Consider the following 26695-nt stretch of genomic DNA (forward strand, 5'->3'; position numbering starts at 1 on the left):
CTAGGTGGGAAAATGTGTGCTCTTTCTGTATGAGGACACTGGCTGGGTTAAGCATCCAGGCCGTAGGGGACCTGGGCTCACTCTTGCTGTGAGGAGTTCTTGTCTGCCGCTTCTAATTCTTAGAGGCATACCCTAGTCCCTTGGACTTCTGTGACATTCACTCTTTCCTTCTTAGCACTTAGTGCAAACTCAGCTCTATGTTCCTGCAATTTTTGGTTCTTCCCCCCTCCCTCCCTGTATTTTCAGCCTTTGCATTTTTCCTAGCCAGTCTGACCTATACCCTTTGGTAGCCCAGCTGCCAACTCATAGTAACTCTCTGTTGAATGGGTGTGAACTGAGTGTATTTAGGTTTTGCATGTTTGTCTTACAAGTTCACAGTGCTTTCAAAATATGGATGACAGAAATTTTCTGATGCTGGGGAGAGCTGCCTCTAAACTGAAAATCTTATTTCAAAGTCCACATATGCTAGAAAAATTCAGTGGATTGGCTGTAATACTGTCCTTAGCAAATCAAAGTGTTTTTACTGTAATTTTTGCTTTCTGAATTAATTTTCTTGAAACATTTTGCCTGAAGGAGGTACTTAACAGGAGATGTGTAATCCAAAAGTGCTACAGTTTCATAAAATTCTAAACTGTCAATGAGAGTATTTTTAGTGTTTTTTGGTTTTGCTGAGAGTGAACGGCATAATCAAGTAACCTTGATCAGGCATGGTATAACCAACACATTCTTAATAGTTTGGCATGCAGTTCTGAAAAGGCAAATGGAAATGAACAACATTTTCATGTTGGAATCTTTCTAATACCCCATGTGACAACAAAATCCTTTTTTTTCTTATATATTCATGTCTTTATGAAGAATACCATCAGCTGTTTGGGTTTTTTCTGTTGGATCATGGAAGCTAGCAATGGAAAAGACCTCCTTCATTAAGCTACCTAGTGCCCTTCACCCTCAGTACAAGATTATTCACTATTGTAGTATTATTTTTGTCCAGTCTCATTTTAAAGCAAGACCTATGCTAGGGCCTCATTTCCTCTGAATAACATTTCCAAAGCTGAAAATTATCTAATTATCATATATGTTTTGTTCTTTAAATTATGGTAAATAAAAGTGTCTATTGTAATCTAACAGTTCTTAGTGAAAAGTTCTTTGTGATGTAAAATAATTTCCAACTCCCAGTTAGAAGTTAGTCTATGGTTGTTTTGCTTCCATGGTACATATGCCTCAAAGAGCTACGTTTTCTGCCAATCTTCTGTTTCCATCTAGTGGACCTAAATCAAGTTTAAACCTAAGACGGTTTTCTCTTCGTACTCCTGAATTAGTCAAGAAAACTTAGCAAATATTCCTTCTCCCACACCAGTTATTTGTAGTTTCAGTTAAATTGTGAGTAGCTTGTATTTATTTGTCCTTGAGATAAAGTCCTGTAACAAACTCTCAGTGGTAGGATCTGGGGAACCAGTGAAGCCCAGTGAGTCTTAGGATGGATGGGACTTCGTTTTGATGAACATTACTATATGTAGTAATGTGCTATGGGAAGGAGGCGAGTTTTGGTTGGATTGCTTTTTGAGTTACTCTAAAAAAGGATGTATTCCTAAAAGTTTTTTTCTAAGATGTTTACTTCCTCTCTTGTGGTGTAACTTCCAAAGTCTTTAACTGTGCTTTGTCTCTTGCTTAATCCTTCAGCCTTCTGTTCATGTCTTGTTTTTTTGGGGTTTCAATTTTAGCCACAAGTTTTCAAACTTGCTGATTTGCTATGTGCTTGCCCATCTCTCCCTTCCCCCCATTTTCTCCTTTGATTTTTTTCTGTCCTACTCTACACTCCAATCAGTTGTCTCTGGTGTATTTTCTCTTCATTCAAAGATATTACTCTTCTTTCCCATAATCTGTAAAGTTTTTCTGTAACAGCTTCTTCCTTCCCACCCTGGTTCTCTTTCCTTTCTTTCTCTCACCCATGGCAGAAAGAACAAGCTCACCACAGTGGCAGCTAATAGAAGTAGCTCATATCCAATTTCATCAGTTTTTTCATTACATCTCCAAAATATATTTGGTGAACCTCTTCAGGTTCTCTTAACTGTGCTTTCAGTAATTGCAGCAGACGTAGGGGCATGCAGGTGATTGAGGTGAAAATGGGATGCAAGTCTCTGTATTTATCGCAGTACAGGGAGACCTTTACCTATGGATCACCCAGGCTGAGTACGTATAGAACAAAAATTGTCAAGCAGGGGAAGACATCATTTTATTGCTCTAGAACTGACAAAGAACATGAAGGCAGCATTAACAAGAACAGGCAATTAACTTTTTTAAACACTATTCTCTAGGGTTAAACTTTCAAGAAATACTTGATTCTCATGGTTGGCATCAACAGTCATTGGATGCCAGTCTGTAGAGGGAGCTTATCTAGTTGCAAGGCAAAGTATATGGCAGGATGCTTTTCTGCAGTGGTTGCAGATTAACCTTTGTTAACAATGTGCTACACCAAAATAAGCACCTGCATGAAAGATATCTATGTCTGAGCTGGTCACTCAAGTACTTCTGGGCCTTGGAGGATCTGGTCTCCTCTCAAATGTAGATGCCTAAAATGAAACAAATGATAGTGTCAACCTGATGTATGACCACAAGTGAAAGGACTGCTGTCTTTAAGGATAGTTAAATGCTATTTGTTCTGAAACTAATAAGAAAGATGCATGTGGAGGTATCATAATGTTGTTAAAAATTGCTGCTAAAGCATGTACTTGGAAGTGCTGCACTGGCTTGAGTGAGGACAGGGCGGGTGTGGGGTGTGGAAATCCAGCCTGAACTTGAAATCCAAAATGATCTTCTCTTTTATATCATCTGTAAGTTTAAAATTTAGCACAAGAAAAGCTAATCTTTTACTGTCTGTTGCCCATGGTGATATGTAGGCATTAATAAGAAGAGTAAAGGAAATTCTTGCATTAAAAATGCATTACTGTATGTGAGGGACATGGATGTAATGGCTGACAAAAAGTGTTTAGTAGGAAAATAAGTTGTCTAAGCCTGTAACAGCTTCTATCAGCTTATGAATTTTTGAGATAACAGAACTTGGTACTCATGCACTTAAGGCTCATTACAGCCTTAACTCTGGAACGGTCTCCTATGAAAAGTGATGGAGACCCTATTGCGTAGACTTTAAAATTAGACTGCAAGATGGTGAATGTACCTTAGAGAGCAGTAACTGAGAGGTGAACTTGGTTGAGAGAAATGGACATAATAGGTCTCTTCCATTTCTGAATTTCATGAGGTATCTGCCAAGGTAACAATCAAATCTAATTACTTGATCAGCCTAAACATGAACTAGATTTTCTTCTTTAGTTTTTTTCCATGAATGTGCCAACTTCTTTCTTCATGGAGCACACTAACCCTTAAAGTCTGCAAGTACACTTTGATTAATTCTATCCCAATAGAGGTACTAGCATAGCCATTTTTGTTTTGAGACTACAGTAGCTTTTATTTTGCAGCTTCTGCAGTAGCTGCAGATCTCTTAGGCTCTTGCAAGCCTTTGTCCCCATTGTGAAGTGAAATGTCTTATTTCAGGCTTGGATTAATCTAGAAAGTATTAAAATACCATATTTCAACATGACTTTGATATGTGAAGCAGCAGGCTTGCTGTCACAGAACACTTCTGAATCTAGGTAAAACTCAGAAAAGCTCAGGTCTTTTTGTCCTTCTTGTGAATCCTGAAATTAGGGGATTTTTTTTTTTTAATTGTTCTTCTTGTTTTGATTCATTATAGGTTGTTTTTTTCACTCAAGCAAATTTTCATGATTGGTGTGTCTGCTTGCAACTTTGTAAATCTTCTAAAACAACTTTCCAAAATACTGCACACTCATAAACATATGAGAAGACATTTTGACCTCTCCCAATCACCTTGGTAGTCAGTCAGCTTGCAGGGTGTTCAGACAAACATAAAAGCACACCTTTTTGGTAAAATAAAGCTAATTTTACCCTCATCTGATATTTTTCCTTGTTTAGCAATGCCCAACTCACTACTGAGTATGAAGCTGGTTTGCTGAATTCCTGTACACAAAAGTGAGACTTGAAAGCAAACCTGGGGTTGGAAGGAAAATGGCAGTCTCTCAAGAGTGCGAATATTGATGAAACTATCTCTCAGGCATTCTTAATTGCAGTCAGTAAAACTTGAGTCAGTGTAAATAATAAACTGTTGATGGGAACAAAGGGTACAGAGAGGACAGTCAAAGCTCTTGGAGAAATAAAGCAATTGAGACTTGAAATATTGGTTTAAGATATATGTAGTAATCACAGTTTCCAATTTTTCTTTCTGTTTTAATTTTTTTACCTGAATGTATGTTGAGTTAAAGGTCATGAAGAGATTTATGACCAGCTTAAAAAAAAAAGAATCAAATTAAAATCTCTTTGCTGCTTAGAAAAGAAAAATCTTCTAGGGAACTGAAATGTAGTACTGTAATACCCTGATCTTTTTTTTCTATCAATGCTTCTTCAGTATAGGGTATTTAGTTTAGTAACTTTCATCTTGTTTAAGAAACAGTGATGCAGTATTTAAGGCTGCCTGTACACTTCAACAATCCAGCTGTTTTTAGGAAGTGCTCAAAGACATGAGCGTAAAATCCAGACAAACAATTGGACTAATTCTGTTTTTTATGAGACGTGCTGCACCTTTTAATTCTTGCAAGCCACCTCCCTGCAGAGAGGAAGAGAGATAATAACTGCACAGATAAATGCAAGCAAATGTAAAAATAATGGTCATATTAGCTCAAGCTGAGGGTCTGTGTATTGGAGTATTCTGCTCACAATAGTGGCTGCTTCTGTAAGAAGAAAGGCAGCACAAACACAGGCAATGTCGCTATCCCTCAAGTATTTTCTCCTGTCTCTTGACCAGAGAGGAAAAAACATAATTTCCTTTGGGGTGTGGTGGTGGTGAGGGAACAGGTATAATCAAAATATAACATCTATGTAGAATTTTGGTGTTTGGAGTCTGTAGGCACGTTTTTTTGACTCTTTTTTTTTTAATGATGATTAGCTGTAAGCTTCTAAAATCACCTTTCTTTTTAACATTTTCAAAATAAGGTTTTAAACCTTTCTCTTTTTTTTCCCAAAGGAAAAATGTAAGAAACGTACTTTTTTTTTTTGACTTTTGATCCAATTGGGGTTTTTTTGCTTAAGTCAGACATAAACATTGGAAAATCTGTCTTCAAATAATAACAGCCAAATAGCACAAAATCAAGGTGATTATGATTTGTATTTCAGCACTGCAGGATTAATTTCAAATCACAGGCTTAAGGTACTGAATTAGAATACATTTTTAGGCAGAAGGTTGGAATCTGATGGTAAGTCTCTGTTGCAACTAAAAATATCTACAATGAAAACTGCTCAATTTGCCAAACAAGTTTGTTTAAAAAAAAAAAAACTGCCACTATATGACATGCTTATCTTTATTTTGGGGCAGATATTACCTAAATATAATACCTAGTGTGTTTCTCAAACTTCAGAGAATTTGCTTGTGTTTCTCACTAGACTGTGGCTGTGAATTTTAAGATGTAAAGAACACGAAGAATCTGTTTTCTGCTGTTGTATCTTCTCCCTGGAGAAGAGAGGTTTAGGATGAAATAATTATTGCTGTTATTCATATGCCTAGTACAGCAGGAATGGGTAGACCCAGACCCTATACTTTCTACAAAATGCTCAGTACGGCAGAAATCTGTTTACCATTTGTCTTGAATATAAACTTTGCAAATATTTCATGAGTTTGCCAATAATAATAATCCCCCCCCAATAATACGTTCTTTTGCTTGTCTGCTTTCCTCTTTCTTTCACTGTTTGTTTCCTGTTATGCAGGAACAGCTGCCACTGCCCACTAACAGAGGCAGCAGAAGCCACCTGTGCTGCTTCATGGTCCCTGCAGTTTGTAGGCCAGTGTATAAATTTACACCACCCATTCATCCTGGCTTTAAGCTAGGTCTGGGGCAAGGAAAGTGGTGGCTGAGAACTGGTATGTATTTGCTTCTGATGACTGCTACTAGGGTGTTCATCTGGTAGTGTAGACAGCTGGCAGTAGTAACTTCTCAAACTTCATCAGCCAGAGGTGCCTGGTCGTACCTGGTGCCAGCCTTAGCCTGTCAATCTGAGCCTCTCAAGTCATCTTTCACCCCGCTACCATCTTGCTAATAGCTTTCTCAGTGCGGAAATTGTATATAACTTAAATATAACTTTTCCTTGATAAAGTTGCTGAAAATTAAGAAGCCAGGGGTCTGGACTAACAAATAGCATAGGGATTTGGTGTTCACTAAATCAAAACAGGTTAACATAATAAAAACCAAGTGAAACACTGCAAAAATCTTTGAGGGACTTTGGAGGTTTTTTTGTGTGCCTACATGTATGCCAGGTTAGTACTTTCTCTACTGAGGGCTTTGCTGAGCAATAAGCTTGTGTGCTTAACTTGCCCTGAATTTCAGAAGTTGTTTTCAGAGGTGTAATATTAAATGACAGGTCATCAAGTTCAGCTGAGTTAGGTGAGGGCCAGAATAAGAAAGTTGAAGTAAGGTTTTGGGGTTTTTTTGGGGGTGGTGGTGCAGGGAGTGGTCCATCTGCCCAGTTCATGTTGTTTTGTAAACTGCCTTTGTTTTAAGCATCATGCGGGAATATGAACAAAGCTGTTTGTAAGACTGTAGTAGTAAGGGGCGTGATGAGATGTTTTGTTCCAAGTGCTACACATGCTGTGCCCTGGCCGGGGGGGGGAACCAACAAAACCAAAAAGCAACTAACCCTTGGAAGTGCAAAGTGTGTTTTTCCCTTTGGATTAATGTGAAAGTAATTAGCAGGTGGTATGGTTTTAACACAGATGTAAGGACAGATGAGGTAGGACAGAGGTCCTCGTCTGCACCTTTGGGATTATGATGAGTAATACTTGGAAGATGCTATTAACAATAATTTGTTTTTGTACAACGCTTAATCTTTCTTTCCTTGTCTTTAACATGTAATCTGTGTCATGGAAATGGAAATTAGAATGCCAGTCAGTTTAATTTTTTTGCTGTCCCATGGATTGTAGACATTAGATTTGTGAATTGGTTTAATTAGCTTTGGCATAACCTTTTTTCATTAACTCAAGAGATTCTGACTGCACCTAGAAAACCAACTTTAAGGTGATGGAAAAGGCTGTCCACAGTGGGCTTTTGTCTAGACATGAGACCTGTCATGTGAAAGCTTAGCTGACTAGTTAGAACTATAGATGTTACATCACTGATAAAGTCAATATTCTGAAAGTAGCCAAATTACTCATGCCACAGTCTCAGAAAGTAGAGCATGAACAGTTAGCTTCATTAGTAAGTGTTCTGTGATGATGTGTTCTCAAAACAGAAAGGATCAACGTAATGCTATGAGCTTGTGGCATTTTTGGATGCTGCATGAGGTGGAAAAGGTTTGTGACAAAAGTGTTCAAGTGAATAGAGCAAAGTCAATATGCAGGATAGTTAAATACACCAGGGCTTCCCAGCATGAAGAAATGAGTCCAGGCAGGGTATGACAGAAGGCTATGCGGCTGTGAGTGTTGTACCCAAGTATGCAAAGCGTTCCTGTCTCTGACCTTGCAACTCCTTATGTCACAGATAATTAAAGGTTGGGACAGTGTACTTGGGAAATGACACTATTTGCTTCTGTTGATCTGATGGCTGTCTGTGACAGTGACCAACAATAGGCAAAATTTTGGCTACATGGACCTTCAGTCCAAGCTACTACAGCTGCTCATGTTTCTATGTGCGTAGGCTCAGTTATGTTCATGGATGAATGAGAATACTGTTTTCTTGACTTATGGTGCCTAAAGAGAAACACAACGTGTCACGCAGTGTTGGGAATAGGATGGGTTGTGGAGAAGAGAAGAGAAATAATTGCAGCAAAAAACCCCCACACAGTTACTATTTACAATGTGTCCTGTTAGTTCTGTGGACTTCCGTATAAATAAATCATTTTAGATTTAAATTATAATGCAAGTTAAGCTGAAAAAGTGAACAAAAGCCCAAGTGACTATGTGTGATTAGTGGAACAGTGCTGGTCTTCCATCTTCTGAAACAGTTCCCTACAGTGCCCTATATTTCTCTTTCCAGATACCATGGAGATGCAGACTTTCTGTGCTGTGTGGTTTCCTAAGTTCACTGGCTGTCAAAACTGAAGGGTTTACTTACCAGTAGAAGGCTTTTACTCAGTGTTAGTATTAAATATTGTGGCAACAGTGTTTATAAACGGTGCCATATTAGGTTGCAGTCCTCTGAGCTAAAGTAACAGTAATACTGCCATGGTCAGTGCATCCAGGCTTCCTTGCCAGCTAGCCTATGGATGGGTTATCCAAAATAGGCATTTCCATCTCTGTAACTTGTTCAATCACAGTTTAGTTGCTAGAACTTGCTGCAGTAGCTCTTTTTGTGATATGAAGCACCAAACTCTCCTCACGTAGATCATTCAGTAGGGAGCTCCGTCAAGTATATTTGGTTACTCATACCTACGAACTGGTTCCTTACCAGTCCCACATAGTTATAACTTACTGTAGTAACCCCCAAGCTGCTTCTGAAGAATGGTTTATTTTTGCTTTCAGGTTCCTGAAGGAGTCTCTAAGTGTCATCTGCTGCAAAAAATTGGAATTATGGGTGGCAAGTGAGATAGCAGTGCTTGCATCCTGAACCTGATGCAGAAGGTCTGAATCATCTGTGGGAAAGCAAAGGCAATATGACTGTTTTCATATTTCATGGGAGTGAATTACAGCTAGGACTTGTACTTGCCACAAAAGAATGCCCAGATTCATGCACTAGCGTAGGTCAGCTACTTAGAAAATGCATAGAAAATCTGTGTTGGCTGTTGAACTGAGAACTCATAACTCATTTCACAAGTGAAAGGTTTCAGCAGAACAATTCTCAGTAAGGGAGGGAATTTCAAGCGCCTTCATAAATGCAGTGCTGGATGTCTGCCTCCGCTGACTTTCTAAATTTTTCTTTTCCTGCCAGAAATCCTTTCTTTTCTAAAAATATTTACTCGAGTCTGCATATTGCTGTCTAATCTAGAGATGGATAATATAGCGCTGATTTTAAAATCCTAACTGGTACAGGATATAAGAGTGACTTCTAAAATAGTGCTAAAATGAGTTGCTTTGGAAAAAAATTTCTAACCTAACATGCTCTTGTGGGTGTAGTGTGGTTTCTACACCCCCCACTCCCTCCCCCCATAATCACTACTGCCATCCTAATCTTCTACACCATTTAGCACCCTCCTCTTATCCAAAGCAAAACGCAGTTGCTGGCTCTCATATTCATTAAGTGATAATCCAGATTAATTCCAACTTTGATGTAGAAACAGGTCCTATTTCAGCTGCAAAGAAATCCAGATCGCCCATGGAAAATGCACACGCACATATGCACGTACACACGCACGGAGAGCATGTAGAATGCCTTAAAGAAGCTGTAGCTAACCACCTTATTAGTATTCCTCCCTCCTCTGTGTTTCACTTGCAGCAAGAGAGGGCTGAGCAAAATGCAGTAGAACAGGGACAGAGACAGAGCTGGCAATCATCGCGGTGCAGGCTGCTGAATGCAGGGGGTGGGGGGATGCAGCAAAGCAAGATTAATAACCTTGCCATAATCCCGTGCACCCTGGAAGGAGATACCTCTGGTGACTGAGCTGTTCTTGTCTTGATTAATTGGACCGAGCGAATGAGTGGCTGGCAATCCACCTGGTTTTGAGGCGACCCCCTGGTTTTGCTGCTCTCTGAATCCTCTACCCATCTGGGAAGGTAACAGTGAGACGTACCATCTGCAGCACACACGGCAGCTATTGGAGGCTACTACTGACAGTTTGCACTACAGTTTTTTGGTGAGCAAGAAGCCAGGTATATTGTACAGCAGGATATTTCTGTGCTCAAGCGACTGAATTTCACAATCTGGTCCTTCAGCATCCCGCTACACTCCCTTTTCCGATTGCCTTTGAGTTCTGGGCTTACTTTTGGCATAGTCTCCTGGATGCGTTTTGCTGGGGATGGAAAAGCAGTAAATGGAACCTCTGAAAACTGTCTTGCTTCTGTGTGACTTGAGAGAGAGAAAAACAAAAAGAATCAAATCCAGCTGGAGGAATTTAAATTTCTTTCGGAGAAGTTTACAGAGGGACTGTACAAAAGGTAAGTCCAGGGGTTTCTCTGCCCCTTCTCTTTCCTTGGTTGTTTCCTGGTCGCTTGTTTGAAGCGAGGGAAAAAAGCTAAAACACGAGTACTAGGTGCGTATGGAGTGTTGTGTTTGTAAAGTCTGTGCTTGTAATTTGTATCCTCTTTTTACTTTCTTTTCCTTTTTTTTTTTTATTTTTTTTCCTTCTCCCCCTGCCATTTGCACAGTAAAAATGCTTGCAAAATAATGATCTGTAGTGCTGGAAAATGTTAGTTAAACAGCACTAGAAAGCTCCTTTTATTTTAGAGGTATTAGAATTTCTAGGGAGATAATTATTTTTATTAAATCGGCTAAAATATTTGGAAAGTATCTAGAAGGGGCAAGAAATACAGCTCATACAATATCTTCAGTAGAAGTCTCCATCTTTTCATAAATCTTTTCTAGTTATTTCTCTGCATTTCAGTCAGCTCTGGAATGATGAATATGTAAGTAAAAAGCTGCTTCTGCTGCTGTTAATGGAAGTAGAAGGTAGCAGAATGGAAATCGAGGATTTGTGCATCACTTACGTGAAGTTCATCGGTTTGCTTCTCATTAACCTTTTGAATGCTGCTGCTTTCTTTGCTTTTATTTTTTTCATCTACAGAATTTATCAAATATGTAGGGCCGAACAGTAATAACTCATATGAAATAGAGTGCCAATCACAGATCAGTTCTTGTGGGCCCTTAATTTTTGGGCTGGAGGTGCTACCAAGTGCTCAGGTGACCGAAGTAAGTATCTGATCTAGCATGGCTCGTGGCACTCCAGTATTTCTGGAGATCTATCAATCGTACAGCTCTGGTGCTACTCCGTGTTTAAACCTGACACCTATCCTGCTCCCGCACACCCCTCCTCCCCCTAAATGCAGTCTCTGCAGGAACAGTATGACTGTTGTAGCATTTCCCATCTTTCCATTAGATAATAGAAATAAAATACCATTGCACTGCAATAGAATCGGAGCTCTTAGAGTTGAGCTTTTTTTTATTGCTGCACTGATAGTACTTAGCATTCCCAAAGAGGTGAGAAAACCATCTGTAAATACATTTCAAATACGCTTGGTTCTCCAAATGGAATTGCTAGGTACTCACTCCTCCTCAATTTTATGAATATGAATGACTAATATTGAAGGATATGGTATCTATTTGAAAGACTGCATAGCTGGTTATTTAGTGTAAAAAGACATGGATCAAAATACAGTTCTGCATAATCAGATATTAAGGGACTTGTATGTATACATATGCATGTAAAGAAAAGGGGACTTATGTAAGATTTATAAATATAAGGACACATCATATAGGATGGACCTTTGATCCACTTGGTACAAAGAAGTGTAATGACCCTTCTTGTAATAGATCCTGTGTTGTAAAGCTAAAAACTTAATGAAAAGGCTCTGCTTCAGAGTAATCAAATCACTTTATGTTACTGCATCCTGTCAGTCAGTCCCTCTATTTCCCACTGGTTTTGCATAATAGCTTTATAGAGGGATTAAGGAAGAAAAGAGAACTGCTTATAGGTTTCCCCTTGTTTTCTGGAAGTGATGCTCTGTGTTGCATGTGCCTTTTATATGATTATGACAAACAAATCTCTCTCTGGGCAGGACACAGTTTGACGTAGTTTTCCCTCATTGTACTTTCCTCAAGCCCCATTGCATGTAGCACATGCATCTATTTCACCAGGCAATGAGCTCTGCTGCCTTTAACTATGGGGAACAGTCTGTGTGTAATGAGGGCTAAAAAAAAAGGGGGGGGGGAGAGTGTGGGGAAATGACAACTCATGATTTTTAGAGCCTTACCCTCATTTTAGAATTGAAGTATGTAATGAGACCATCAAAGCAGAGTGACTGGATGAAAGCAGGGGGAAAATGTTCTGCCTGGAGATGAAACAACTTTCATGTTCTGGGGAAAAAGACAACATGTCTGCTCCACTAGTATTTCTACGTATTCTGATGTGTAGGATATCATTTAGTAGTGTTGTATGCCCTAAACTGAGTGTGAGGGTAGTCACCTTTATGTCAAAAAAGAAAAGATGCCACTCCTCTCTTGATATGGTGACCAGATATTATTAAATATCTCTCTTTGATCATCAACCTTACAGAAGTGAGACTGTGGATTTTTTTGCATGTAGTATTGTCTCCTTATATATAGCAGATGAAGGCAAATGGTTGTTATTTTACATTTTAACAGATTCACTGAAGAGGAAACCTTGTGCTGCTTCCCCCTCAACTCTACCTAAGTATTTTTGTTGCTTTAGTAGATTTTGATTGGAACTCTTCCTAGATTTCAGTTCTAACTTCCTAATTGTACTGTCATATTTGCTATTTTTCGTTTTTGTTTGTACATCTTGTTATATGCAGTACTGTGTATATTATATAACATGTTATATCATGGCATCAGTTTTGGTTTCTAATACCATTGCTGTTCTTATGGCAGGAGTGGAAATGGATGATAGTCAGTGCTAGCAGGTTTTATGTGGGAACAGGCTTTAGCACCACTTGGACCATGTGTGTTTCTTTTTTTTTAATGTTCCATTAAAAAGAACCGAAAAGAATGTCAAGTGTTTCATTTTAGAAGCCCTTCCATTTTAATGGCATTTCATAGGGTAATGCCTCATACACCTTCAGTCTCGCCTAATGTGGAAAATGCTTTCTTCTGTAGTGTTTAGGTGCTTGCGTCTGCTCAACGCACTAAGCACTGTACATCTTGCTGAAATACGAAGGGAAGGGCTGCAAGGGTCTTCCAGTGTCTGTATCATAGGTAAAGTCTCTCAGCAGGAATATGGGTACAATGAGATTCTCATGAGCTGAATTTTCTAAATGTTGTTTTAAGAATAAGTGGAAGATAAAGAAAACTGAAATTTCTTTTTCGCTTACTTTGAGTTAATTGAGCAGCTTCCTCTTCTCACTGCTGAAGTCGACCAACCAGGCACTAAGCTTCACCAGCACATGTTTCTGTGTTTCTAAGACCCAGGGTACTTTACACATGAATTCCTCCTTCCTCCTGAAACAAGCTGCGCTGACAACTGGTAAGTCAATCTTGGCGCTCTGCAGAGGCATGCAGGCAAGGGGAGGATGGGAGAGGAGATGTACCAGCAATTCCAGGACTTGAACCAAAAGAACAAGCTCTGTGGGATGGCAGAACACGTAGTTTTGATTGCTGACTCATCGTGTTGGTCTGCAATGTTATCTTACACTAATGTGATGACGCTGTGCCTGGCTTTGAAATAAGGAGCCAGAAAAAGAATGGTTTATCAGTAAACACACACTGCTTATGAATGGGTACTTCTCTCATGACAAATGGTACAATCACTGGAAATTCCTGCGGGTAGAATTAGTGTTCTTAAATGTCTTACTTTAAGAGAATCAATAGTAAGTAAAATTTACTGCTTTTAGCCACTTAAGAAAAAAATGAAGTTACAAATACATCCTTTCAGTTGACAAGTTAGTTGACTGCAGTAAATTACTTTTTTTTTTTTTTTCTCTCCCCACATTGCTCTCCTTCCCATTTTTGTGGGTGGTATTTTTTTTTTTCTTTCGTTCTGTGGCAAAGGATAAGGTTTAGGAATGAAGGACACTTGGAACGCAAAATTCCAGTTCCTGGGCTGGCAAACAAACATGTTAGATAAACTCAAAACTCTTAGGCAGCGGATTAAAACGAATTAATTTTCTGCTTTCATTACTCCTAGTTGGAAGTGTGAAAATGAACTTTGTTTGGGAGATTAATTTCTTAGCTTTTGAAAGGGACAGTTACTGAAGTTATTTAGGGCTGACAGCCTTTGTGATGTTACCTGTGATTTGGCCTTCCACAGATTGAAGTAGCCATGAAGGCATCCTTTAGTAGTAAGAGTTTCTTATGTTTTTTTTTTTTAAATTAATGCAAAAGGTCATGTATTATTGTTGAGTTTTATAACAAAAAACATGAGAAAATGTTGACATAGACAATGTAGCTTTTAGGAGTGGTCCAAAAGAGGAGTGTTGAGAGCATGGTATACATATCCAGCTGTTTGCTTCTAAAGGCTGTTACTGTTCGTGTTGGTAAGGTAGTGATAGTGATGTTCTCAAAGTTAGGATTCAGATGCTCAAGTGGTATGCTGAGTTTTCTACAGCTAGCTCATATTGCTGAGGAGGAAACTTACTGTTTCTGTATTCTCAAAATCTGCAAGATGCTGCTGTATAAGAGCTCTTGCTGCCAAACTTAGAGTGGTTATATAAGGTAGAATCCTATTGATCCTGGAGGAGGGTGGTGGGCAGAGATTTCTTCAGAAAGAAGAGACTTTCTTAGAACATATACCGCAAAGGCAGAATTGTATCAAGGAATCTAGGTCTTTTCCTGGTATGTATTAAAGAAACTTTTTGTACGCACAACAATTATTTTGTAACTGCCGAAGTTTCTGTACTCAACTGGCCATCAATGTTAGGTGTTCTGTCTGTACTTTGTGTATTGCAAAGGCTAGCGGAAACATCAGTGTAAAACAAAAGCACGCTTAAATGAAGCTCATAACTGCAAATATAAAGGGCTTCTGTCGCTGCATTTTTGACATAGCTTTGAGCTTGCAACCTATGGCAGGGAGATTTTCCGTGAGGCCCGTTATTCTAACCTCTTCGATAATTTAAGATGTTGTTTTGATAGGTTAAATTTATGTCAAGTGCTCATGAAGTCCAGCATGTACTAGTAATTAGAGACTGTCAGTTCTGGTCCTGTTGTTCATGCTGTTTACAAGAGTAAGAACAGAGTTATATCCTTTTCTGTTCTCTAGCCAAATGGGTATGAGGTAAAGATGCAGACAGGTGAGGTAGTAGGCCAGTAACTTTTTTTTTTTTTTGCAAATGTTTGCTTAATTTGATTTAACTCCTTGTGGGAACAAGAGAGTCCTCCCCTTTCTATTGTTTAGTCATAGGAGAAAATCTTAGCAGTGCAACGTGGGCCTCTCAAGCAGTGGGTGTATTTTCCATATAATCTTGGCTTTCTTTTTCTAATTTGTCTAGTAGTATATAATCCTTACTGTTTTTCCTGCTGTCCCAGAAGGAAGATGGCAAATGAGACAGAAAAGTAACGCTTCTGTGCTACATATGTGGTGGATCACCAATTTATTAAACCAGTAAGACATCATTTTGGTATTACTAGGTAAAGCTAGGGATGGCACTTCTTTGCCTTTGTGATTTCCCACTCCCCCTTACTGTTCATCAGTTAACCACCGTTGAAAGCATCATGCAGCTTGTCTTTGGAGGGACAAAGAGAAGGTGAATGTTCTGAGATTATGCCTTTCTACAGAGGCTCTCACATTGAGGCTGCGTTTGTTGCAACCTGTTTTTGTTTATAGGTTTTTGTCTGGAGCTACCCACTATAATAACTATGCATTTCACGTAAATCTATAAATTTTCACTGTACCCTCAGTTATTTCAGGAAGCTAAATGATCTACCTACAATTTACCTAAAACCTGCAAGAGTAACCATCTTCTGGAAAGCTGAAGATTCAATAATAAAAACTGTAGAGAAAAAAGTGGAATGGGTGAACTCAAAAGTAGGAAGGAAAAATAGTGCAGAGATTACCCCAAACACTAAAGTAGTTTCTTATTCTTGTAAGGCTACAAGCGGGGATTGCATCGTACAGACTGCACACAGAAGAAAATTTTACTCTTGCATGCAGTGAAAGTGTATTGGAGCGGTTTGGGTGGGGAAAAATGGCTTGTAGAATGTTCATTTAGGCATCTCAAACATATGTTTCAGAAATGCCACTTAGTCTGCATTTTTATTTCGAACAAGGCTAGATAGAGGAAGGCTAGTAACAGGAGTGGCATTATCAAAACTCCATAAGGGATTTGGATCTCTCGTGAAAAAGCTTTCAAAACTTAAGCCTTGGACTTTGATAGGAAATTTAACCTATGGTTCCTTAAGCAAAGGAATATATATTGAGTAAAAATAAATATCAAATAAGAACATATCTTCCTGGGAATACTGCCTCATCAGAGACTCTTCAATTATTGTATTGCAGTGGGGTTGTAAATATTAAAGTCATATTCTTTATCTGTTCAACTATGCAATCATTCCTTTCAGGTGGAAAAGCAATGTAGTTCTGAAAAAAAATGAGATGAGAAACATAGTTTAGACCATGTTTGGGCAAAAGGAGTGTATGAACTGGAGAAGGGTGCAGGCCCAGAAAACCAAGATGCTTTGTATAGTTAGATGTTTATATGGGTAATGTGCTGAACGTGAGTTTAGACGAGATTGTTGGGAGAATTATTGGAGTGGTGGATTCACAACAGTTGAGATTTGGATCGGATGGATTCAGGAAGTCTGAAGCAAACTGAGGCACGTAGAAAAGGTAATTTAAGATGTGAGTATGCAAGAGCCTAAGTATCCAGAGATAATATTAAAATAAAATGACTGATGCATTGAAAATTTGTATCATAAAGGAAGTATGAAGTAATTTAACTGAATGGGTAGGTATTTTAATTAATTTCTGGAAAACCAAGTATTATGATTTCTGGAGCTCACGAGCTAGATCTTAGGATACTTGACTCTGTGGCAATTTTTATGTAATCACCTACATGTCTTCCAGGGAAAAACGCAAGTCAAAACTGTGTAAGGTTTGAAGATTTTTAGTGACTGAAAAGCAAATTGTGAATGGCTTTATATTATCAGCTGTAGAATTTGGCTGAGTTAATGTATGGCTGGATTAATGTAACCTGGTTGCCAGGCAGTAACTACCATGCATTTTCTTTTTCTGCTTCATGTTTCATATCACGCCTGATCCACATGGGGGTTTTGCCTCTGAAATTTCAGTGGATGCTTGCAATGCAGCGGGCTGCGTGTAGCAGTGCTGCTCAGAGGCACCTCTGCTTTTCCTGTGACCTGCAGCAGAGTATCTGTACTATTTACTGGAGAACAAAGTGGTCTCAGGGGAGCAAGGATTGCCCTAGTTCCTCTTGGCTCTGTCCTGTCCTGCAACTACCCTGCGATTTAGCTGAGTAGTAAGGAAGAGATGGTATACGCTGGCTTATTAGCTTTCCTTTTCCTCCTTTGTCACTGATACTCGGGGCTTGCTGCGGTAACCTGATGCCCTCCTTTTACAGAAGTCACAACCCTTTCAAACCACAAAAGATCCCGTCAAACTGGGATTCCCTTGACAATCAGCTTTATAGTTTAAGCAGCTTTATGCAATACTGAGAACGGTGACAGTTGAGAGAGGGAAGTAGGAGACATCTTATAATGTAAATACTTGGTTTGGCAATGTGTGTGTAAGGGTCTTAAGCTGCCTGAAACAGTCTCTTAATCTGCCTTAATTCTTCTTATTATATTCTTTTTCTGAAGTAGGTGGAGATGCAAGATCTTTCTTTTCATTTAGATGAATAGCGAAGTTCCACACCTGTCTCCAGATACATCAACTCCATTCTGCAGTAGGCAGGCGTGGGATACCACTTTCTAATACGTGAATCGTCAAAAGTTGCAGATTACTGCTTTAGATTTGTCCTATTTTTAGAGCTGTCCCTCTGCATTTCTACCTACATCTGAAGTTTTTTACTCTCAAGGGGAGTATCTGCCACCAGGCAAGTGGTGTTAATGACATTGTTTTCCTGTATGGGACATGTTAGCTTAGAAATTTAGAAAGAGAGGGTGCAATTTCCTTGGTTCCATGAGTTCTTCCTCATGAAGACTTGTGAGAAGCTTTCCAAGAGTTTTAGCTTTTAAGTCTATTCATGAAACACCTCATTTAACGTGTAGAAAGTATATGTTCTACTAGATGTGTTTACAAAATGTAGAAAGACAGGGAAAACTTAGTAAAAGGTCTGTCCAAAATATTTATTTTTATGTGATGCAATTTCCCATTTGAAAACAGCTTTTCTGTGAATCATGAGTGTTTCAGTGATTATTCCATCTGGAACTTAATGGAAGCTTTTGAGGTCTAGCAGTGGAGAAACTTAACTTATTTCATAGTCTCTTACCCGTCTGACATAAACCTACCTCCTTGTCCCTGTCTAGGGATGAACCTGTTTGAAGTCTTTCTGGTGTTGTCAGCAGGAAATATGCTTCCCTCCCACCACCTTTCTCTTTATGCTTTTGGATACAGGGAGGGAAACTTCAGGAGTAAAATGTTATAGTGGCGGTCTTGAGGATGCAGAGGAAGCAGAAATGGATAAAGCTACTACTCTGATTCACAAACTTTTTTTTGTTTACTTTGCTAGTGGAAGTGAGTTTTGTATTATATTGAGGAAGTCAATTATTTTGGGAAGTCATGATTTTTCTAAATCTATGAATATTTAAGAAAATACCACGTTTCCAAATGTAACATAAGTAATTATTTTTTAAGGTTATTTTGTCCAGGTTAAGTATCTGTTGTACAATGAGAGTGCTCTCCCTTTTTATCAGAAACCATGCCTGAGCTTTTAACGCTTAAATTCTTTTACTTCTGAATGTCGATGATAGATGTCTCTTTCTTTCCATGTTGTTTAACTATAATTGGTGTATTAGAAGGCTGCTTTCATGATCTTGTCCAGGTCCTCAGGCTATGGAAATGAGTAGGTAGTTCCAATAAGGATGTTGGTTTATGAGAATAAGCATTTGGCCTCCAGTTGTTGTTCTACGAATTATTGCCTAAATAGTACTTTTCAAATGTAGTTGCATTTCTGCAATCACTTCAGGCTTAGGCATGTTTAATTATTTAAGCCTAGCGGTAAGCACTGCAAGCAGTGGAGGAAAGGTCACTAGAGGAAGAAGAGCATGTCTTCCACAAAAGACCCTGATGTTGTGTTTGATTTTAGGGGGATAACACAGACACTAGAAAACATTAAGAATTTAAGGTTACACAGGCTTTATACCATTGTTAGTAATGGGACTGGAAATTGCCCTCTGTTAGTGTAATACTCTGTTTGAATTTTTAGTATTACAAAGGAAGGGAAACACTTTAATTGTTTTAGTTTCTAAAACAAATGCTGAAAACTCTACTACTTTTTATGGAAACTGTCTCATTAGGAGATAATACTTCTTCAACAGCTAATACAGTTATAAAAAGCCAAAAGCTGTCATAGCTACACTAAAAGTGTTTTGGGCAAGTCTACTAGTGTAAAAGTGGTTTGTTTTTTTTTATTTTTTAACATCACATCTTAATGTCTGCTACTTGAGCTCTAGTGTTTTCCTTTTTTTTTTCAGTTCTCAATTTTATCTTTAAGACATGAGGTTAATACTGAGGAGTTGATGTGTGCATGATACAAAATGAAACTAATGTGTTTTGCTCTTGCCTTTGCCCCACATTGGAAGTCTTTGTTGAATTCCATTGCTTATGTAGACTTTGTGTCCCAACAAAAGAAAAATATACACCTTCTTGCCCTGCTCATTAGACGTACTAACCCCCAACAGAATAGGCAATATGTACTGCTTTTAAACCTAGGGTAGTACTCTGACCCTTTTGGAGGGAGCAGGCTCTTTTTGTGTGCCTGTGGACACTACAAAAGTTCATGTAGCTGTAGTTCGAAGAACAGTCTTATATTTGATCTAGTATAACCATATGCAGTTACTCTGTGATCTTACTTGCTTTTGCTTTCTCTATGAACTGTTTTCCTGTAGGGTAAAGAATGTATAGATTTATATACTGTATAGGCTACTAAAACTGTTATTGAGATATTGCATTAAGCTGGTAAATGCTCCCCGAGTTCATGGCTACTACCCCTCAGGACAGAAATGAGAAGTCTCCCCGCAACCACCTTGTGTACTCCTGACACTTGTGTTCTTTCTGATTAACATGCTTTCTCTGTATTACAGTAACAGATATCTTTAATGGAATTTCATTACACATACAATGCCCTGAGTTTCAGAAGATGAAGAAATGCTTTTACTTGCTTGGGCTTTCAATCTCGACTTGCAGGTACTCAACAAGCAGTAATAATTTTTTTGAATTTAGTGTTGAATGGCTGTTAAAATTCAGTCAATTTGTGAGACAAAGCAATATGTCCCTTCTGATATCATACTATTTAACTTGGCAGAACTGAAGCAAAACAGGGTGCACAATCAATGCAATGCAGTAAGGGTCAAAGTTGTGGTTCAGATATATGATTTTTTGCTACCTGTGACCTTTAAAGCCAAAATTATTCTATTAAGCTGCTCCTCCATAGGCAGAAGTGAGGATCAGAGCACTGGAGTTGCCTTGCTGCTGCCTGCTGCATTACCTTGAGTGGCCAAATAGATTTAAAAATATACTGCAGTAGTGCAGGACAGAGATGACAGAGAAATGGATCAAGTTGGAGATGCCTACATCTGAACTACCTTGCACTGGTTCCTGGCTGGAACCGATGCAAATGCCATTCATGTTGAATGAGAGGGCAATAAAGGTGGGTCACCACATCAAGATAGTGGGCAGCCTTCATGTCATTTTAGGGTGTAAGGAGGAACTAAACTATTAGCAAGGTTAGTTTTGGTTTTCTTTCTAAACATTGCCATAGTTAATTGATTCTATTTCTTTGCTTGCTTGCTCGCCCTATGCCGATAAGGGTGGAAATGAAATACGCAAACAGCTTCTGACTCGTTCTTCTCCACACCAGCTAGTCCAAGAATAATTTGAGAAGCATTAAGCAAGAGTTGAGTCACCAAATCAACCATGAAGTTCTGAGTTGCTGCATTGGAGGCGATGTCAGTGTTCTGCATAACCCCTGGTTTGCAGTGGGTGTGAAGCGCCAGCCATAGTCTTGTATTGCAACTTGCATTAGTGCATCATGTTACAAATCATGCTGTGGAGTTGCAAGGTTGATGGTGGTTCCCTCGAGGGTAGAAACAACAAAAGCAGGACTGTGGGATGGGTGTGAATGAGAGAGAGGAATATTACAAAACCCGTGCAGGTGTTGTGCTGCTTTAACTGCTCTGTAGCTGCATAGGGACACCGGAGGACTGACACTGCTCTCTGAGGACGCCGACAGGTAAAACTCGGAATAGTCGGACCTTGCAGCAGCGCTGGGGCTTAGAGACCCTATAGCAGTCCAGGCGGCTGATCCCAGCAAAGGATCTACTTGCAGCGTTCGGTAAAATAACCCCTGCAGCAAGAGTTTTAGAGAAGCTAAGGCTGTGGTGCATGAATCTACAATCACAGATTAGAGGAACCTCTGCCCCCTGAAGAAGATGCATATGGCATTTAATGGATATGAAGATTATAGGCTTCCATTGAAAAAATAATAGGGCTACATGGTGACTACTCTTAAATTTATGGAATATAATAAAACATTAATATAGCACTTTCTTGTAGGACTTGTTGAACTATCCCATAGCATTTAATGTTTAGGATGTAAATTTTTTATTGAACTTGATGGGAGGATCCAAAAATAGAAAACCATGATCAAGAAGAAGAACTAGATTTTATTTTCCCCTCTTGGTGTGTATTCCTTACAGAGCAAATATATTTACACTTAGGATTTTATCTCGAGTTGAAGCACAGAAGAACTGTAGAACATTTTACCCCAACACTTTTGTTGTAGTACAGAGGATACATTTAAAACATAAAATAAATTTGCTGTCAACATTACTTCTATATTTAAGGCTTTATCTGTATCAGGAAAAACAAGTATCACAACCGTGTAATCAAGAGAGGTTGTTTGTGAGTGTGTGAAATGGGGAAGGAAGGCTTATAGAGGTGTTGGCTTTGATTACTGTTTTTGGAAATTAATGCATTAACAACTTACAATGTGACAAGAGGTGAGGAAACTTAAATTTTTCAGTTCTCGGACATGATAGAGGCAAAACTGAAACAGACTGTATACATTTAGTATGTATATATGTTCTTACTCCAAAAAATGGTAGACTAAAATTTTTTTTCCAAATCAGAATGACAACTTGAATCCTTCAAGATAGCTCCTACCATCCTCTGCATAAATCTAACTGCAGTTTAAATAGACCAATTAATAACACTTTAGTCTTTGTGATGTTCTGTCACTGTCAGAACAAGGTTGTGTCTGTGTCAAAATACTTTAGGCTACTTTGCTTTATGAAATAACTTGAGTTGACTTCACGTTTTGATCTCAACTCTTCGAGATACCACTCTTGTCTCTGCTTTCTTTGTTTTTCTTAACACTGCACAACACCAACTTTTCCAGGCTTTGGGCAGGGAGTAGCACAATATTTATTTAGAAATGCATTCCTGTTTTCATGTCTACAGCTAGAAATAATGCAGGGGGGTGTGTGTGTACACATATATATATATACACACTATTTCTTCAGAAGGTTCAAGTGCTTCTGTCATACTTGCTTACTTCTGCTACAACAGAAGCAGATTTTCTGTTCAAAACATTAGAACTTCTACTTCCGAGGTGAACACCTATCAATTTTTAGATGACCTTTTTTTTTTTCCTTTTCCTATGGTCTGTGGGAAGAAGGTCAAGTTTCAACTAAAGAGTTTGAACCAGCCCCTTCCCCCCCCCCCCCCCAGGAGCAGATGTTAGTGGGCGTTTCCTCTGGCCAGTCTTTTTAAATGATTGTATCTGGAGCCAAGCATTAAAAGACAGCATTTCAGTGAGCTCTATCTCTACTTTAAATCTTTCAAGCTTTTCCCTTTGCTGTTTTTTCTGGACACCTTACCGAGTTTTATCGTGATTGCAAGTAGGCAGTTTAAAAATCGGTTTGTTTTCTTCGTGACCTGAAACTGCTTTATGCATAGCTCTTAAAGAAGCGTCATTTCTAAATTCAGTTTCTCATGGTGCAGCATAAGCCTTGGCAACGCGAAGTCACCAGCACGGCTCGCGAAGCACCGGTTCAGCGCGATTTCTCTCACCTCACTACAACGTTAAAGGAACGGAGTGGGTCAGAGGCCCCGGCGGAGGCGCGGAGGTGGCGCGCAGGTGACGTGCTCGCCACTGATCACTAGGGGCTGCTGTGGGGCTGCGCCCCCTGGCGGGCAGGCGCTTTCCCGCAGCCGGGCAGTGCTCGACTCCTGCCGAGATGCTCGGAACCCTGCCTTGCTTACCTTACTAAAGCCGAGTTCCCCTAAGTAAGCATAAGGTGGTGGCTCTAACAACTAATTATTTCATTAGCTGCGTGTATTGATGTGGCTCATTATGCTTGCAGGCAAGGATGTCAATCTAATAAAAATCAGGTAAAACATATTCATTACCTCTCCCAATCCCCTCCCCCCCCTTTTTCTCGTAACAATAACTTATCTAATACAGAAATCTATTTTTGTTGTTACCCGCTTTTGGCTTAAGAAAGCTAGCTAAAATTCAGGGCATTAAATACTCCAAGAGGAAGAGGTGTAGATGAAAGTAACTGCTGGATCGGTTCACAGGGAAGGAATTGAGCAACAGAACAATAATCTGAGTTTATTTCAGACACTGATCAGTAAAAAAAGAAGGCCTTAATCTTTAAAGAAAGTGTCAGAAGGCTTTTTTTTTTTTTGTAGTGTATTAGTTTTGATCACTCTCTCTGATCTTTTTTTTGCATGTGTGTGGTACTGATGAATATGAATAGTCAGTAAGCCATCTCTGCCCCGTCGTGTTAGGGGTGCAGAGGTTGCTGTTTAAGGTCCTTGGTTCCATGAAAGAGCATAAAACAGTCTTGCAACTATAATGAATGATGGTTATCCACACCTTGGAACAGTGAAAATGTTTTAAAATTATTAAAAAATTCTCTCTTCTAGATGGAAGAACATAGATGCTCCATCCCCACCTTTTTATTTTTTCCTCTAATTTTTTTCTGCACTGATTGCTCTACTCCAGGGTTCTTTTGCCAGGATGGATTTTGATTAGTGTGGAGTGTAAGAAAGTAAATGACAGTACTTTGGATCTACAAAGTGCTTTTCAAGTCAGTGTCTTGTTTAGTTTTTAGATGCACAATACATATTTCTTCTTGAGAGAGAGACACTAGCTGGCTGCTTATGCTAGAATAGCTAGTAGGGTTAGTTATCCTTAGGAATTGGAGTAAAATCCCATTGAGACAAGTATCATATGTTCAGAACTCTTGTTTCATGATTCGTGTGGATTTTGGTGTATATAATCGCATTACTTGGGTCATGTTTTTAAGGCAGTTCTTAAGGTTTTAAAGTCGGAAGATCTGAAAGCTCTTCACCAAAGTGCTACAGCAAAGGGCTAAACTTTGTGCAGATTACACAGCTGTAAAATATTGAAGTTGTCTTTAATTATCTCAATTTAAAACTGACCCAAATAGAAGAAGCTGTGACTGTAAAAATGTGACCTAAACCTCTATCAGGAATCTGGTCATGTCCAGCCTCTAGTGATTTGGAAAGTGATAACATATCTCCAGTGCACCTCGCTAGCAGTTTAACAGAGTATGTGATTGAATTTGAATAACTGTTATCTTCACTTTTGTATTAACCTGAATCTTGAAGTATGATATCTTATTATTCTTGCCTGCTCTATAGAACTACTCTTGCAGTAGGAAATTCAGTGTCTTGATTGGAGTCCATACACGTGGACTGAGTGATTTCGTAAGTCATTAATACTTACAAATCCAGCACTGTGAGCCCCCCCCCCCCCCCTTCTACTTATTTTAGTGTAAGCATGATTAATTTTAGACTCAGCCTGGAAATACAATATATTCTTTTTCTTGTCCCACATTAAAAAAAAAATATATAAATCTGCACCTGTAATATGGAAGTGTCCATGAAGTTTTATAAGCTTAGAGAGAGAGAACAGTCCTTGAAGTCTTTCAAGACTATCTTGAAAAACCTTGTAGAAACAGGACCATTTTTCTTCTGGATTTCTTTTAACTATCAAAATTTCTTTCAGAACCACCAGCCTTTGCTTTTCTGAAAACACATTACTCCTTGTGGCAGCTACTTAAATGGCAGCTGATGCTCGAACTTTATATGTATATGAAAGGCCATGGCACAAATCAAAACCATATGCATAGAGGACTGTATTACATCTGTTACTGGTAATGAGATGCATTAACATGATGGAAATATCCTAATTCTAATATGTGCATGGGAAAGGGGGAAGATGGGTCATCATGGTAAGGCATGCTAGAGATTTATCTCTTTAAAGCACTTTATAACCATTTAAAAGTGTTTCTTTCAACATCTTCGTGATAAAAACCAGTAAATGTTCACTTTCCAGACAGGAAATAATATTGAGATATTGGCAATTGTGGTGTGTTTGTGTTGGGGTAACACTTTAAGAGCTCCTTGCTACTAAGCTAGTGCTCACCTATTCATTACATTTTCATAAGGGTAGACTTGGACATATAGGATATTCTGCGAACTAGAAGTCCAGTGCAACACTGAGTATTTTCATTAACTGGGTATTATAAATGCCCCTTCAGAAAAATCCTTCTGCATATGTAAACTGTGTATATAAAATAAACTTGTAATGAAATGTACCGTGGTTTATCTTTCTGCCACAAATTAAGATATTTATCTTTCTTTTTGTTTAGGATATTTAAGAATGAATAAATAGGTTACCACATGGCAAGCTACTTCCATACAACTCTTTAAAGGACTAGAACAGCGGCATGAATTAGAAAAAAAAAATCAAAATATCTTCTCCTTTTTTTCTTTAGCTGTAAAGAGAGTAGTATCAGTGTCTGAAAGATGCAGTTTGCAGTATTGTAACTGATCCTTTCTCCTGCTTAGAACTGGGCCCTTACTAATAGTTTGTGTAGTAATTTTGGAAGGTTTTTGAAAACAGTTATTTGCTTCCACTTATGTCTCATTCTTTTCTTATCTGCATAAACTTTGTACCTTTCTGGGAAGGAAGGCATTTTTCTTTCCCTCTAGAAATCTCACTTGACATTTAGCAAGGGACGTCTGTAAGAACGTCAGATTGATGAGAGCTGTTTGCTGAAGTCTTACCATGTTCATTCAGCTGAACAATATCTGTTGTTAACAGCCATAATTATTATGAACAGGCTTAAACGGACAAGCTTATTGCTGTACTTTGGCAAGATGCTTTTGAGCTGCTGATTACACAGTAGTAATACTAGGCACATTACATTGCTTTTTATCTTCAAAGTGCTTATAGATATTGACTAATTAAATGCATTAGAGACTATCTGTAGGTCCCTTTGTTGGGGTGAAGCAAATAAGAGTTTCTTCATTTATATTGTACCATTTCTGAGTGTTTAGGTTAATAATGACAAGCAACAGACAGAGATGTGACCCTTGTGGTTGAAGTATGAGTCTAAAGTTTTGCTGAAAGCTTTCAGACTTAGTTTCACTTTGCCATGTACCCTATGGGAATTCAGTACCTATAAAGCCTTTCTTCTTTGGTAAGAAAAGAGACCACAGGTGTGCCTATGCAAATGACATGAGGCTGCAGCATCACCTCTCTGAAGGTGCTGGAAGCTGCTAAATAGTGAGTGAGAAGTTCCAGGAGCTTTGGGAAAATCAAATAAATTGAGTTTTGGCATTACAAATGTGCACTAGGATCACAGAATCTTTGGGTTGAAATGGACCTTTTAGGGTCATCTAGTCCAACCCCCTGCAGTGAGCAGGGACATCTACAACTAGATCAGGTTGCTCAGAGCCACATCCAACCTGACCTTGAATGTTTCCAGGCATGGGACATCTACCCCACCTCTCTGGACAACCTGTTTCATTATCCTCATTA

This window comes from Phaethon aethereus (genome assembly GCF_964289735.1).
Source record: "Phaethon aethereus genome assembly, chromosome: 5".
Taxonomy (NCBI): Eukaryota; Metazoa; Chordata; class Aves; order Phaethontiformes; family Phaethontidae; genus Phaethon; species Phaethon aethereus.